The following is a 14,988-nucleotide window of genomic DNA, read 5'->3' as shown; positions in this document are numbered from 1 at the left end:
CTAACATGTACCCCGAGTCTAAACACCCCTAACCTTACACTTATTAACCCCTAATCTGCCGCCCCCGCTATCGCTGACCCCTGCATTACACTTTTAACCCCTAATCTGCCGCTCCGTAAACCGCCGCCACCTACGTTATCCCTATGTACCCCTAATCTGCTGCCCTAACATCGCCGACCCCTATGTTATATTTATTAACCCCTAATCTGCCCCCCACAACGTCGCCGACACCTGCCTACACTTATTAACCCCTAATCTGCCGAGCGGACCTGAGCGCTACTATAATAAAGTTATTAACCCCTAATCCGCCTCACTAACCCTATCATAAATAGTATTAACCCCTAATCTGCCCTCCCTAACATCGCCGACACCTACCTTCAATTATTAACCCCTAATCTGCCGACCGGAGCTCACCGCTATTCTAATAAATGTATTAACCCCTAAAGCTAAGTCTAACCCTAACACTAACACCCCCCTAAGTTAAATATAATTTTTATCTAACGAAATAAATTAACTCTTATTAAATAAATGATTCCTATTTAAAGCTAAATACTTACCTGTAAAATAAATCCTAATATAGCTACAATATAAATTATAATTATATTATAGCTATTTTAGGATTAATATTTATTTTACAGGCAACTTTGTAATTATTTTAACCAGGTACAATAGCTATTAAATAGTTAAGAACTATTTAATAGTTACCTAGTTAAAATAATAACAAATTTACCTGTAAAATAAATCCTAACCTAAGATATAATTAAACCTAACACTACCCTATCAATAAAATAATTAAATAAACTACCTACAATTACCTACAATTAACCTAACACTACACTATCAATAAATTAATTAAACACAATTGCTACAAATAAATAAAATTAAATAAACTATCTAAAGTACAAAAAATAAAAAAGAACTAAGTTACAGAAAATAATAAAATATTTACAAAGATAAGAAAAATATTACAACAATTTTAAACTAATTACACCTACTCTAAGCCCCCTAATAAAATAACAAAGCCCCCCAAAATAAAAAATTCCCTACCCTATTCTAAAATACAAATATTACAAGCTCTTTTACCTTACCAGCCCTGAACAGGGCCCTTTGCGGGGCATGCCCCAAGAATTTCAGCTCTTTTGCCTGTAAAAAAAAAACATACAATACCCCCCCCCAACATTACAACCCACCACCCACATACCCCTAATCTAACCCAAACCCCCCTTAAATAAACCTAACACTACCCCCCTGATGATCTTCCTACCTTGTCTTCACCATGCCAGGTTCACCGATCCGTCCTGGCTCCAAGATCTTCATCCAACCCAAGCGGGGGCTAGACATCCACTGAAGAAGTCCAGAAGAGGGTCCAAAGTCTTCCTCCTATCCGGCAAGAAGAGGACATCCGGACCGGCAAACATCTTCTCCAAGCGGCATCTTCTATCTTCTTCCATCCGATGACGACCGGCTCCATCTTGAAGACCTCCAGCGCGGATCCATCCTCTTCTTCCGACGACTAGACGACGAATGACGGTTCCTTTAAGGGACGTCATCCAAGATGGCGTCCCTCGAATTCCGATTGGCTGATAGGATTCTATCAGCCAATCGGAATTAAGGTAGGAATTTTCTGATTGGCTGATGGAATCAGCCAATCAGAATCAAGTTCAATCCGATTGGCTGATCCAATCAGCCAATCAGATTGAGCTCGCATTCTATTGGCTGTTCCGATCAGCCAATAGAATGCGAGCTCAATCTGATTGGCTGATTGGATCAGCCAATCGGATTGAACTTGATTCTGATTGGCTGATTCCATCAGCCAATCAGAAAATTCCTACCTTAATTCCGATTGGCTGATAGAATCCTATCAGCCAATCGGAATTCGAGGGACGCCATCTTGGATGACGTCCCTTAAAGGAACCGTCATTCGTCGTCTAGTCGTCGGAAGAAGAGGATGGATCCGCGCTGGAGGTCTTCAAGATGGAGCCGGTCGTCATCGGATGGAAGAAGATAGAAGATGCCGCTTGGAGAAGATGTTTGCCGGTCCGGATGTCCTCTTCTTGCCGGATAGGAGGAAGACTTTGGACCCTCTTCTGGACTTCTTCAGTGGATGTCTAGCCCCCGCTTGGGTTGGATGAAGATCTTGGAGCCAGGACGGATCGGTGAACCTGGCATGGTGAAGACAAGGTAGGAAGATCATCAGGGGGGTAGTGTTAGGTTTATTTAAGGGGGGTTTGGGTTAGATTAGGGGTATGTGGGTGGTGGGTTGTAATGTTGGGGGGGGGGTATTGTATGTTTTTTTTTTACAGGCAAAAGAGCTGAAATTCTTGGGGCATGCCCCGCAAAGGGCCCTGTTCAGGGCTGGTAAGGTAAAAGAGCTTGTAATATTTGTATTTTAGAATAGGGTAGGGAATTTTTTATTTTGGGGGGCTTTGTTATTTTATTAGGGGGCTTAGAGTAGGTGTAATTAGTTTAAAATTGTTGTAATATTTTTCTTATCTTTGTAAATATTTTATTATTTTCTGTAACTTAGTTCTTTTTTATTTTTTGTACTTTAGATAGTTTATTTAATTTTATTTATTTGTAGCAATTGTGTTTAATTAATTTATTGATAGTGTAGTGTTAGGTTAATTGTAGGTAATTGTAGGTAGTTTATTTAATTATTTTATTGATAGGGTAGTGTTAGGTTTAATTATAACTTAGGTTAGGATTTATTTTACAGGTAAATTTGTTATTATTTTAACTAGGTAACTATTAAATAGTTCTTAACTATTTAATAGCTATTGTACCTGGTTAAAATAATTACAAAGTTGCCTGTAAAATAAATATTAATCCTAAAATAGCTATAATATAATTATAATTTATATTGTAGCTATATTAGGATTTATTTTACAGGTAAGTATTTAGCTTTAAATAGGAATCATTTATTTAATAAGAGTTAATTTATTTCGTTAGATAAAAATTATATTTAACTTAGGGGGGGTGTTAGTGTTAGGGTTAGACTTAGCTTTAGGGGTTAATACATTTATTAGAATAGCGGTGAGCTCCGGTCGGCAGATTAGGGGTTAATAATTGAAGGTAGGTGTCGGCGATGTTAGGGAGGGCAGATTAGGGGTTAATACTATTTATGATAGGGTTAGTGAGGCGGATTAGGGGTTAATAACTTTATTATAGTAGCGCTCAGGTCCGCTCGGCAGATTAGGGGTTAATAAGTGTAGGTAGGTGTCGGCGACGTTGTGGGGGGCAGATTAGGGGTTAATAAATATAACATAGGGGTCGGCGATGTTAGGGGTAGCAGATTAGGGGTACATAGGGATAACGTAGGTGGCGGCGATTTGCGGTCGGAAGATTAGGGGTTAATTATTTTAAGTAGCTTGCGGCGACGTTGTGGGGGGCAAGTTAGGGGTTAATAGATATAATACAGGGGTCGGCGGTGTTAGGGGCAGCAGATTAGGGGTACATAAGTATAACGTAGGTGGCGGTCGGCAGATTAGGGGTTAAAATTTTTAATCGAGTGGCGGCGATGTGGGGGGAGCTCGGTTTAGGGGTACATAGGTAGTTTATGGGTGTTAGTGTACTTTAGGGTACAGTAGTTAAGAGCTTTATAAACCGGCGTTAGCCAGAAAGCTCTTAACTCCTGCTATTTTCAGGCGGCTGGAATCTTGTCGTTAGAGCTCTAACGCTCACTGCAGAAACGACTCTAAATACCGGCGTTAGGAAGATCCCATTGAAAAGATAGGCTACGCAAATGGCGTAGGGGGATCTGCGGTATGGAAAAGTCGCGGCTGTAAAGTGAGCGTTAGACCCTTTAATCACTGACTCCAAATACCGGCGGTAGCCTAAAACCAGCGTTAGGAGCCTCTAACGCTGGTTTTGACGGCTACCGCCGAACTCTAAATCTAGCCGTAAGCTTTTCCAGTCCATTAGAAATGTTGTTTAAAGGGATACTAAACCCAAATTGTTTTTTAATGATTCAGATAGAGCATGCAATTTTAAACAACTTCCTAATTTATTCCTATTATCAATTTTTCTTTGTTCTCTTGCTATCTTTATTTAAAAATCAGGAATGTGAAACTTAGGAGCCGACCCATTTTTTGTTCAGAACCTGGGTTATGCTTGCTTATTGGTTTGCTAAATGTAGCCACCAATAAGCAAGTGCTATCCAAGGTGCTGAACCTAAAATGGGCCGGCTTCTAAGCTTTACATTCTTGCTTTTTAAATAAAGATAGGGAGAGAACAAAGAAAATAATAGGAGTAAATTATAAAGTTGCTTAAAATTGCATGCTCTATCTGAATCATTAAAGAAAAACATTTGGCTTTAGTATCCCTTTAATTAGTAAAACGTATTACATATACAATATAATTGAAAACTCTACTTAAACATATTTGAAATGACTGTTTTACAGGTTTTGCACAGATTTTCAAGTTTTTTTTTTACAGACTTTCAATTAAACGGACACTGAACCCAAAAAAAAATATTTTGTGATTCAGATAGAGCATGACATTTTAACCAACTTTCTAATTTACTCCTATTATCAAATTGTCTTCATTCTCTTGGTATCTTTATTTGAAATGCAAGAATGTAAGTTTAGATGCCGGCCCATTTTTGCTGAACAACCTGGGTTGTTCTTGCTGATTGGTGGATAAATTTATCCACCAATAAAAAAGTGCTGTCCATAGTTCTGAACCAAAAAAAAAAAAGCTTAGATGACTTTTAAAAAAAAAAAAAAGAAAGCAAGAGAACGAAGAAAAATTGATAATAGAAGTAAATTAGAAAGTTGCTTAAAATTGCATGCTCTATCTGAATCACAAAAGAAAAAAATTGGATTCAGTGTCCCTTTAAGTAAAATATGGCCAGCAAAGTACAGCATGACAGCTAATTGTTTCAGAGTTGACAATGATTGATAAACATACAATATAATGTCCATTGCTAAACATTTTCTACCATATATATGAAAAAGCAACAGTAAAAAAATGTTTTTATTCTTTCATGGAAAATGGTTAAAGGGACAGTCTACACAAAAATTGTTATTCTTTTAAAAGATAGATAACGCCTTTACTATCCATTCCCCAGCTTTGCACAACCAATATTGATATATTAAAATACTTTATAACATTTAAATCTCTAAATTTCTGCCTGTTTCAAAGGCTCTATAGACGGCCTCTTAATCACATGCTTTTTTATTTGCTTTTCACAACAGGAGACTGCTAGTTCGTGTGGGCCATATAGATAACAATGTGTTCACGCCCGGGAAGTTATTTAAGAGTTAGCACAACACAGTACTAAATGCAAGTCAATAAATTTTAAATAGTCACAGTCATGTGATCAGGGGGCGGTCAGAAGATGCTTAGATACAAGGTAATCACAGAGGTAAAAAGTATATTATCATAACTATGTTGGCTATGCAAAACTGGGGAATGGGTAATAAAGGGATTATCTATCTATTAGCTATTTAAATTTAGGAGATGAAGTGCATGGTTGAGCCTATGATTAAGCACCACTAGAGGGTGCGAAACGCATCAGGCCGTCTCTTTTCACACTCCAGTGTCTGTCTGTCTTGCTATGGACATTGTTTTTAATTTGTCGCAAATAAAGGATGTATTTTATTTTAACCCTTTGAGTAGTGCCTGCAATTCTTTTTTCGATTCCTTTGGCATTGGCGGTTTGATCAGCCGTGGCTACAGCACTCCGCTCAGACAGCGTTGATTGGATGACCTCTTTACTTTGGTTTTGTTTCCGGTTCAGCTCCGATGCAGCTGTACAACGTGGGTCTTACTTGTTTGCATGGTTGTATACTCTGCTTGGGACCAGTGTTCCCTCTAAGGCCAGATTTTGTGAGCATCCCAGCAGAGAAACAGTTAATTAGTGAACCACACCCTGCAGTTTGCACACACTCACAATGCTGATAGCAAGTTATGGTTACCTAATTAACTGTTTCACTGCTAGGCCACTCACAAAATCTGATCTTAGAAGTAACACTACTTGGGACTCTCCACTGACTGACAGGGACCACTCAGAAAAAAAATGGTTTTATTCAGCACAAGAACACAAATTTAAAAAGAAAACAAACGCTGCAATACATTTACAATTTTATCATTTAGATGGAACAGATAAAAAAAAGTTAACTGAAAAGTTTTTAAAAATACAAGCTCTAGCTGAACCATAAATATTTGTTACTACAACTTCCAAGGTAAATCAGACTGATATCTCCAATCAAGACATTGAGTGTTTTTGTTTTTGTCCTTATATCTGTTAGGCTAATATGGAATTGGTTTTAACCTTTTATTGTACATTCCAATCTCCCCCCCCCCCCCTCTACTCTTTTCCAAGACACACCTCCCCATATTCCTTCACTTTATCAACAGGAAGTTTTACCTTACCACTCTCTTTGTTACAGCTTACACCCACAGCAATATCTTTGAAAATCTCCCTACAACTTCCAAGCTCACACCTACAGCAATATCTTTGAAAATCTCCCTGCAACTTCCAAGCTCACACCCACAGCAATATCTTTGAAAATCTGCACGCACTAACCCTCCAAGCCTCCCTCCACCTCCCACCCTGGGGCGCGATCAAATATACAGCACAGGTTTCGGCGCAAGTGTGGGAACCCGCGCCGCCCGTAATTTCACCTCGAACATCGGGGTATTACATATACTGCGCCGTTAGATGCTAAACTGGCGTAAGTAGGACAAACTGGCTTTCTTCTGAAATGTGCGCAAATACACATTTTAGTCGTCGCAAGTAACTTACGCCAGTATTTTGTCCACGGAAAGTGTCAATATAGAGTAGTTTTATGCAAATTAGGCTAACACTCGTAAAAATGAACCACGATTTCATATAAAAATGTGACACGTAATTACGCTATTCAAAATTCATATATAAACCCATATATAAAGAGATGAAGGTAATACAATTATGATTTCCCATTGTTCTCTCCTCCAAGTATTGTTGATTGTTTTGAGAACAAATTTAAAGTAAATCAGCAAGTATATGTCCACAATGTGATAAATAAAGTACCTACAAGCTCAATCCATTTGATTATGTTGTGGCTTCAAACTATTTCAAATACACAACTAAACCTTAAAGGGACAGTATACACTCATTTTCATATAACTGCATGTAATAGACACTACTATAAAGAATAATATGCACAGATACTGATATAAAAATCCAGTATAAAACTGTTTAAAAACTTACTTAGAAGCTGTCACTTTGGCTCTGTTGAAAAGGTAGCTGGAAAGCCCACTGCAAGTGGCAAATAAGACACTCCCCCTCCCCCTTCTTTTGCATATGAAAAGACCCTTTACACAAACAGGAGCAAGCTGGAGTAGGTAGTCGAGCGTATTCACATAAAACTTTGGGGCTTGGTTAGGAGTCTGAAAATCAGAGCAATTTTATTTAAAAATAAGCAAAACTATACATTAATTAAAAAAAAAACTTTATGGGCTATATAAATAGATTGTCTACAAAACATTTATGCAAAGAAAAAATGAGTGTATAATATCCCTTTTAAAAAAACAATATCATAGTATACTGTCTATTTAACCTTGAGATGCTGCTTAAATGTATGTGTTTGTTAAGGCTTCCAGGGAGTTACATTGGTTTTTTAGACAGTGCAAGGGTTGCTGCGCCTGCAATTTGTGGCGAGATGAGAATGGAGTAGATTTTCTGAATTCTGCGCGCGTAAGTCCTTACGCTGTATATTGGATACCAAATTGCGCGTCTGTTCTATGTTAGTCTATGGGTAGAAAAAATACATCCGAAGGGTGATTTTATAGGGAAATTCATAGCTAGGCTAGTCTATTCAGTCTCCACTAAAGTCCTGAAGGACTCATCTGATCTCTGCTGTAAGGACAGCACCCCAAAAAGCCCTTTTCAGGGCTAAAAAATTTTTATATTTTTTTTGCATAGTGCTAGAACTCCAGTAGGTTTTTTTTTTTTGCATTTGCCTGCCTGCCTGTGTGTGTGTGAGCCTCACAGCATATATTGTGCCAACTTGCTTACTGCCACCACTCATATCTGGTGGTTTTACATTATTTTAAATTAAAAAAAAAAACTTTTACATTAGTTTGCTAATTGCAAGTTTAATCTAATTTTATTTTCCATCAGGCCTGTGTGCCAGGCCAACAGCAAGCATATACTGTTATTAATTGCTCTGTGCAACCACTCATATCTGGTGGTTTAACATTATTTTAAATTAGAAAAAAAAAAAACTTTTACATTAGTTTGCTAATTGCAAGTTTAATCTAATTTCATTTACCATCAGGCCTGTGTGCCAGGCCAACAGCAAGCATATACTGTGATTAATTGCTCTGTGCAACCACTCATACCTATTTGTTTAACATTATTTAAAAAAAATATATATATATTTTACATTAGTTTGCTAATTGCAAGTTTAATCTAATTTCATTTACCATCAGGCCTGTGTGCCAGGCCAACAGCAAGCATATACTGTGATTAATTGCTCTGTGCAACCACTCATACCTGTTGGTTTAACATTATTTAAAAAAAAAAAAACTTTTACATTAGTTTGCTAATTGCAAGTTTAATCTAATTTCATTTTCCATCGTTATTGCAAACAATTTATTAATGTTAGGTGATTTAGGCCCTTTAGGGGTTAAAAGCAGACTCTGCATCAACTATGTAATTTTCCATGGGAGTTTTGACATGGATCCCCCTCCAGCATGCCACAGTCCAGGTGTTAGTACCCTTGAAACAACTTTTCCATCACTATTGTGGCCAGAAACAGTCCTTGTGGGTTTTAAAGTTCGCCTGCCTATTGAAGTCAATGGCGGTTCGCCAGTTCGCGAACAATAGCAGAAGTTCGAGTCCACCGTTCGCGAACCAAAATTTTTAGGTTCGCGACATCACTAGTGACCACGTGACCGGTGTTTGGATACCGGGAGTGTGTCTGTTGGGCGTCTAAGAGGTCCTGGCCTGTCGTTGATGGCACTGTTCGTACCTCCTCCTATGTGAGTTGCCATTTGTCTGTCTTACCTGTATCTTTGTCCTGACGATATTGTTCGATGTGGCACTTCCTCTTCTGTCTTCACAGGATCTTCATTTGGTATCTTTATTTGAAAAGCAGTAATGTAAACAGAAGTGCCGGCCCATTTTTGGTTCAACACCTGGGTAGCACTTGCTGATTGGTGGCTACATTTAACCACCAATTAGAAAGTGCTACACATGTTCTGAACCAAAAATCAGCCAGCACCTCTGCTTACATTCCTGCTTTTCAAATAAAGATACAAAGGGAATGAATACAAATTGATAATAGGAGTAAATTAGAAAGTTGCTTAAAATTGCATGCTCTATCTGAATCATGAAAGAAAAAACATTATGTTCAGTGTCCCTTTAAATTACCTATAACTACAAAGAAATAGGAAAATAAGATTGATCATTTTCTAAATGCAAGAATACCACCTTAAAAGATACATCTTACATTAATAAGGTAATGCCACCATAAAGGGACATTCCAGCCAAAATTGGAATCCACATGGATGCATTTCAGTTTTGAATATAAGCATTTGTGTAATATACATGCATTAGCAAAATTGCTTACAATAAAAGCTATAGCTGTTTCAAAGGTGTATTTATGTATGCACCATGCACCAGCAATTTAGACAAAGCACTTGCTCAGAGAGCCTAAGGTGTTAGTACTATTTGGTAATGCATACCTCCCAACATTTCAAAATTCAAAAGAGGGACACCCCCCCCCCCGGCAAAATTTTTTAAATGTGGTGGGCGGGGCTTAAAAATCATAAGATTAAAGTAATCTAAATACAATTCTAAATAAAGTCATATATTTTAATACACTTAGGCAGCAAATCAAACACAAGCTCAAACCACTGGTATGGCTATGTGAGCTATGTATTTAATTAGCCTTTGCAAAGACATTGCTAAATATTTTTATCTTAATTGGACATTTAATAATACATTCTTTAAAACTGCTCTCTGCATTCCCCAATAATATTCTAGATTCTGGCCTTTAAAGTCAGCAAAAATACACAGTAGCACACTACATAGCATACACTTACACATGCAGATACACACACACGACATAGCATACACTTATACATGCAGATACACACACACTACATAGCATACACTTATACATGCAGATACACACACACTACATAGCATACACATGCAGATATACACACACTACATAGCATACACTTATACATGCAGATACACATGACATAGCATACACTTATACATGCAGATACACACACACTACATAGCATTCACTTATACATGCAGATACACACACACACTACATAGCATACACATGCAGATACACACACACTACATAGCATACACTTATACAGGCAGATACAGACACTACATAGTATACACTTATACATGCAGATACACACACACACTACATACCATACACTTATACATGCAGATACACACACACTACATAGCATACACTTACACATGCAGATACACACACACTACATAGCATACACTTATACAGGCAGATACACAGACACTACATAGTATACACTTATACATGCAGACACACACACCCACACATTACATAGCATACACTTATACCTGCAGATACACACACACACATTACATAGCGTACACTTATACATGCAGATACACAGACACTGCATAGTATACACTTATACATGCAGACACACACTACATAGCATACACTTATGCATGCAGATACACACTTATGCATGCAGATACACATAAATACACTACATAGCTTACATTTATACATGCAGACACACACACACTACATAGCATAAACTTATACATACAGATACACACACAGTTATGGATACAGATAGACACACACAATACATCATACAGTGGGGAAAAAAGTATTTAGTCAGCCACCAATTGTGCAAGTTCTCCCACTTAAGAAGATGAGAGAGGCCTGTCATTTTCATCACATTGTCTGATTTGGAAAGAATTTATTTGCAAATTATGGTGGAAAATAAGTATTTGGTCACCTACAAACAAGCAAGATTTCTGGCTCTCATAGACCTGTATCTTCTTCTTTAAGAGGCTCCTCTGTCCTCCACTCATTACTTGTATTAATGGCACCTGTTTGAACTTGTTATCAGTATAAAAGACAACTGTCCACAACCTCAAACAGTCACACTCCAAACTCCACTATGGTGAAGACCAAAGAGCTGTCGAAGGACACCAGAAACAAAATTGTAGACCTGCACCAGGCTGGGAAGACTGAATCTGCAATAGGCAAGCAGCTTGGTGTAAAGAAATCAACTGTGGGAGCAATAATTAGAAAATGGAAGACATACAAGACCACTGATAATCTCCCTCGATCTGGGGCTCCACGTAAGATCTCACCCCGTGGGGTCAAAATTATCACAAGAACGGTGAGCAAACATCCCAGAACCACACGGGGGACCTAGTGAATGACCTGCAGAGAGCTGGGACCAACGTAACAAAGGCTACCATCAGTAACACACTACGCCGCCAGGGACTCAGATCCTGCAGTGCCAGACGTGTCCCCCTGCTTAAGCCAGTACATGTCCGGGCCCGTCTGAAGTATGCTAGAGAGCATTTGGATGATCCAGAAGTGGATTGGGAGAATGTTATATGGTCAAATGAAACCAAAGTAGAACTGTTTGGTAGAAACACAACTTGTCGTGTTTGGAGGAGAGAGAACACCATACCTACTGTGATGCATGGGGGTGATAACATCATGCTTTGGGGCTGTTTCTCTGCAAAGGGAACCGGACGACTGATCCGTGTACATGAAAGAATTAATGGGGCCATGTATCGTGAGATTTTGAGTGCAAACCTCCTTCCATCAGCAAGGGCATTGAAGATGAAACGTGGCTGGGTCTTTCAGCATGACAATGATCCCAAACACACTGCCTGGGCAATGAAGAAGTGGCTTCGTAATAAGCATTTCAAGGTCCTGGAGTGGCCTAGCCAGTCTCCAGATCTCAACCCCATAGAAAACCTTTGGAGGGAGTTGAAAGTCCATGTTGCCCAGCGACAGCCCCAAAACATCACTGCTCTAGAGGAGATCTGCATGCAGGAATGGGCCAACATACCAGCAACAGTGTCTGACAACCTTGTGAAGACTTATAGAAAATGTTTGACCTCTGTCATTGCCAACAAAGGATATATAACAAAGTATTGAGATGAACTTTTGATATTGACCAAATACTTATTTTCCACCATAATTTGCAAATAAATTCTTTCCAAATCATACAATGTGATTGTCTGGATTTGTTTCCACATTTTGTCTCTCATAGTTGAGGTATACCTATGATGAAAATTACAGGCCTCTCTCATCTTCTTAAGTGGGAGAACTTGCACAATTGGTGGCTGACTAAATACTTTTTTTCCCCACTGTATATGGGTATCTGTAATTCATTGTATGGGGTTCTTGGGTTGGCAAGCACATTAGCTGGCAGTCTGTGGCTGCCACTGTTTGTTACCCTGGTATTAGCACTGCTCATTGTATAAAACTGAAGGCATGCTAGTATTATTATCACCAGGGGTTAGATATCATCATTACCAGAGGTAGGTTAGAGAGGTCACCATTACCCGTGGTCAGAGTGTATACAGCCTTCTTACTCCTGCTTAACCCACACACCATTCCTTTTCCACAGGGAATATAACAGTTATCTAACCCTGTGAGAGTAAAGTCAGCTGCTTCTGAGTATGGGCCCAATAGAATAAAAATAAAAAAAAATTATTATTATTTTTTTAATGCATGGTGCAAATCGGGACAGATGGCTAGCAACCCGGGACAGGGGTCAGACCCCTAAAATCGGGACTGTCCCGTGAGAATCGGGACAGTTGGGGGGTATGGATGACTCAATTTGTTAATTGCTGACATGATACAAGCCCCACTGGCATTTTGATCAGATCTAGTATTTAAAATGCTGGTGCACTGAGCATATCTAGCTATGCTTCACATGCACGTGAAGAGAAAAATGCTAATAATAAAACAGTGATAACTTTTACTAGAAGCATTTTTGCCACTATATGTACAATGCCTTGCAAAAGTATTCACCCCCCTTGACTTTTTACCTATTTTGTTACATTACAGCATTGAGTTCAATATTTAATTAATCTGAATTTTATGTGATGGATCAGAACACAATAGTCTAAGTTGGTGAAGTAAAATGAGAAAAATATATACATAAAACTATTTTTTAGAAATAGAAAACAGAAAATTGGCCTGTGCGTATGTATTCACCCCCTTTGTTATGAAGCCCATAAAAAGCTCTGGTGCAACCAATTACCTTCAGAAGTCACATAATTAGTGAAATGATGTCCACCTGTGTGCAATCTAAGTGTCACATGATCTGTCATTACATATACACACCTTTTTTGAAAGGCCCCAGAGGCTGCAACACCTAAGCAAGAGGCACCACTAACCAAACACTGCCATGAAGACCAAGAAACTCTCCAAACAAGTAAGGGACAATGTTGTTGAGAAGTACAAGTCAGGGTTAGGTTATAAAAAATATCCAAATCTTTGATGATCCCCAGGAGCACCATCAAATCTATCATAACCAAATGGAAAGAACATGGCACAACAGCAAAGAGACGGCCGCCCACTAAAACTCACAGACCGGGCAAGGAGGGCATTAATCAGAGAGGCAGCACAGAGACCTAGGGTAACCGTGGAGGAGCTGCAGAGTTCCACAGCAGAGACTGGAGTATTTGTACATAGGACGAAAATATGCCATACGCTCCATAGAGTTGGGATTTATGGCAGAGTGGCCAGAAGAAAGCCATTACTTTCAGCAAAAAACAAAATGGCACATTCTGCGTTTGCGAAAAGGCATGTGGGAGACTCCCAAAATGTATGGAGGAAGGTGCTCTGGTCTGATGAGACTAAAATTGAACTTTTCGGACATCAAAGAAAAAGCTATGTCTGGCGCAACACATCAAATCACCCAATGAACACCATCCCCACAGTGAAACATGGTGGTGGTAGCATCATGCTGTGGGTATGTTTTTCAGCAGCCGGGACTGGGAAACTGGTCAGAGTAGAGGGAAAGATGGATGGTGCTAAATACAGGGATATTCTTGAGCAAAACCTGTACCACTCTGTGCGTGATTTGAGGCTAGGACGGAGGTTCACCTTCCAGCAGGACAATGACCCTAAACACACTGCTAAAGCAACACTTGAGTGGTTTAAGGGCAAACATGTAAATGTGTTGGAATGGCCTAGTCAAAGCCCAGACCTCAATCCAATAGAGAATCTGTGGTTAGACTTAAAGATTGCTGTTCACAAGCGCAAACCATCCAACTTGAAGGAGCTGGAGCATTTTTGCAAGGAGGAATGGGCAAAAATCCCAGTGGTAAGATGTGGCAAGCTCATAGAGACTTATCCAAAGTGACTTGGAGGTATGATTACCGCAAAATGTGGCTCTACAAAGTATTGACTTTAGGGGGGATGAATAGTTATGCACATTTATTTTTTCTGTTATTTTGTCCTATTTGTTGTTTGCATCACAATAAAAAAAAAATCCTCAAAGTTGTGGGCATGTTCTGTAAATTAAATGATGCAATCCTCAAACAATCCATGTTAATTCCAGGTTGTGAGGCAACAAAACATGAAAAATGCCAAGGGGGGTGAATACTTTTTCAAGGCATTGTATATTGCAAATATGTTTATATTCAACAATGTAATTCATGTATGTGTATTTTAATTTTGACTGGCATGTCCCTTTAAGTGACAAAAACATTTTCAGCCATTTCTGCTTGTCTTGAGTAAAGTATATTTGAATTATACTTAGGAACTGCTTTGAGAGAAGTAAACCTAGCCCTCCTTTGGATAGTTTCAAGTTTATTTATATTCTTCTGGAGATATGGTCTGTAAAGTGGCATAAGAATGGTGAACCTTGCTATTTCTGCTTCTAATACCTGTCCCATTGTGTACCAAATTTTAAATCATCTGAAATAATAATTCCCAAGTCCCGTTCCTCTTTAGGTACAGTCAGTAATGTACCATTGAGAGTAGACTA

At 38.7% G+C, this 14,988-nt stretch overlaps 1 protein-coding gene across 1 annotated transcript in view; it reads right to left on the bottom strand.

The window, feature by feature from the left end:
- The window catches only part of ASAH2 (N-acylsphingosine amidohydrolase 2), a 123,056-nt gene that overhangs the window by 107,080 nt on the left and 988 nt on the right, over positions 1–14,988 (bottom strand). The window lies entirely within an intron of this gene.

The sequence above is a fragment of the Bombina bombina genome, chromosome 9, assembly GCF_027579735.1.
Source record: "Bombina bombina isolate aBomBom1 chromosome 9, aBomBom1.pri, whole genome shotgun sequence".
In the NCBI taxonomy this organism is placed as follows: Eukaryota; Metazoa; Chordata; class Amphibia; order Anura; family Bombinatoridae; genus Bombina; species Bombina bombina.
The sequence above is the reverse complement of the archived record's forward strand: the minus strand, read 5'-3'. Positions and strand labels throughout refer to the sequence as shown.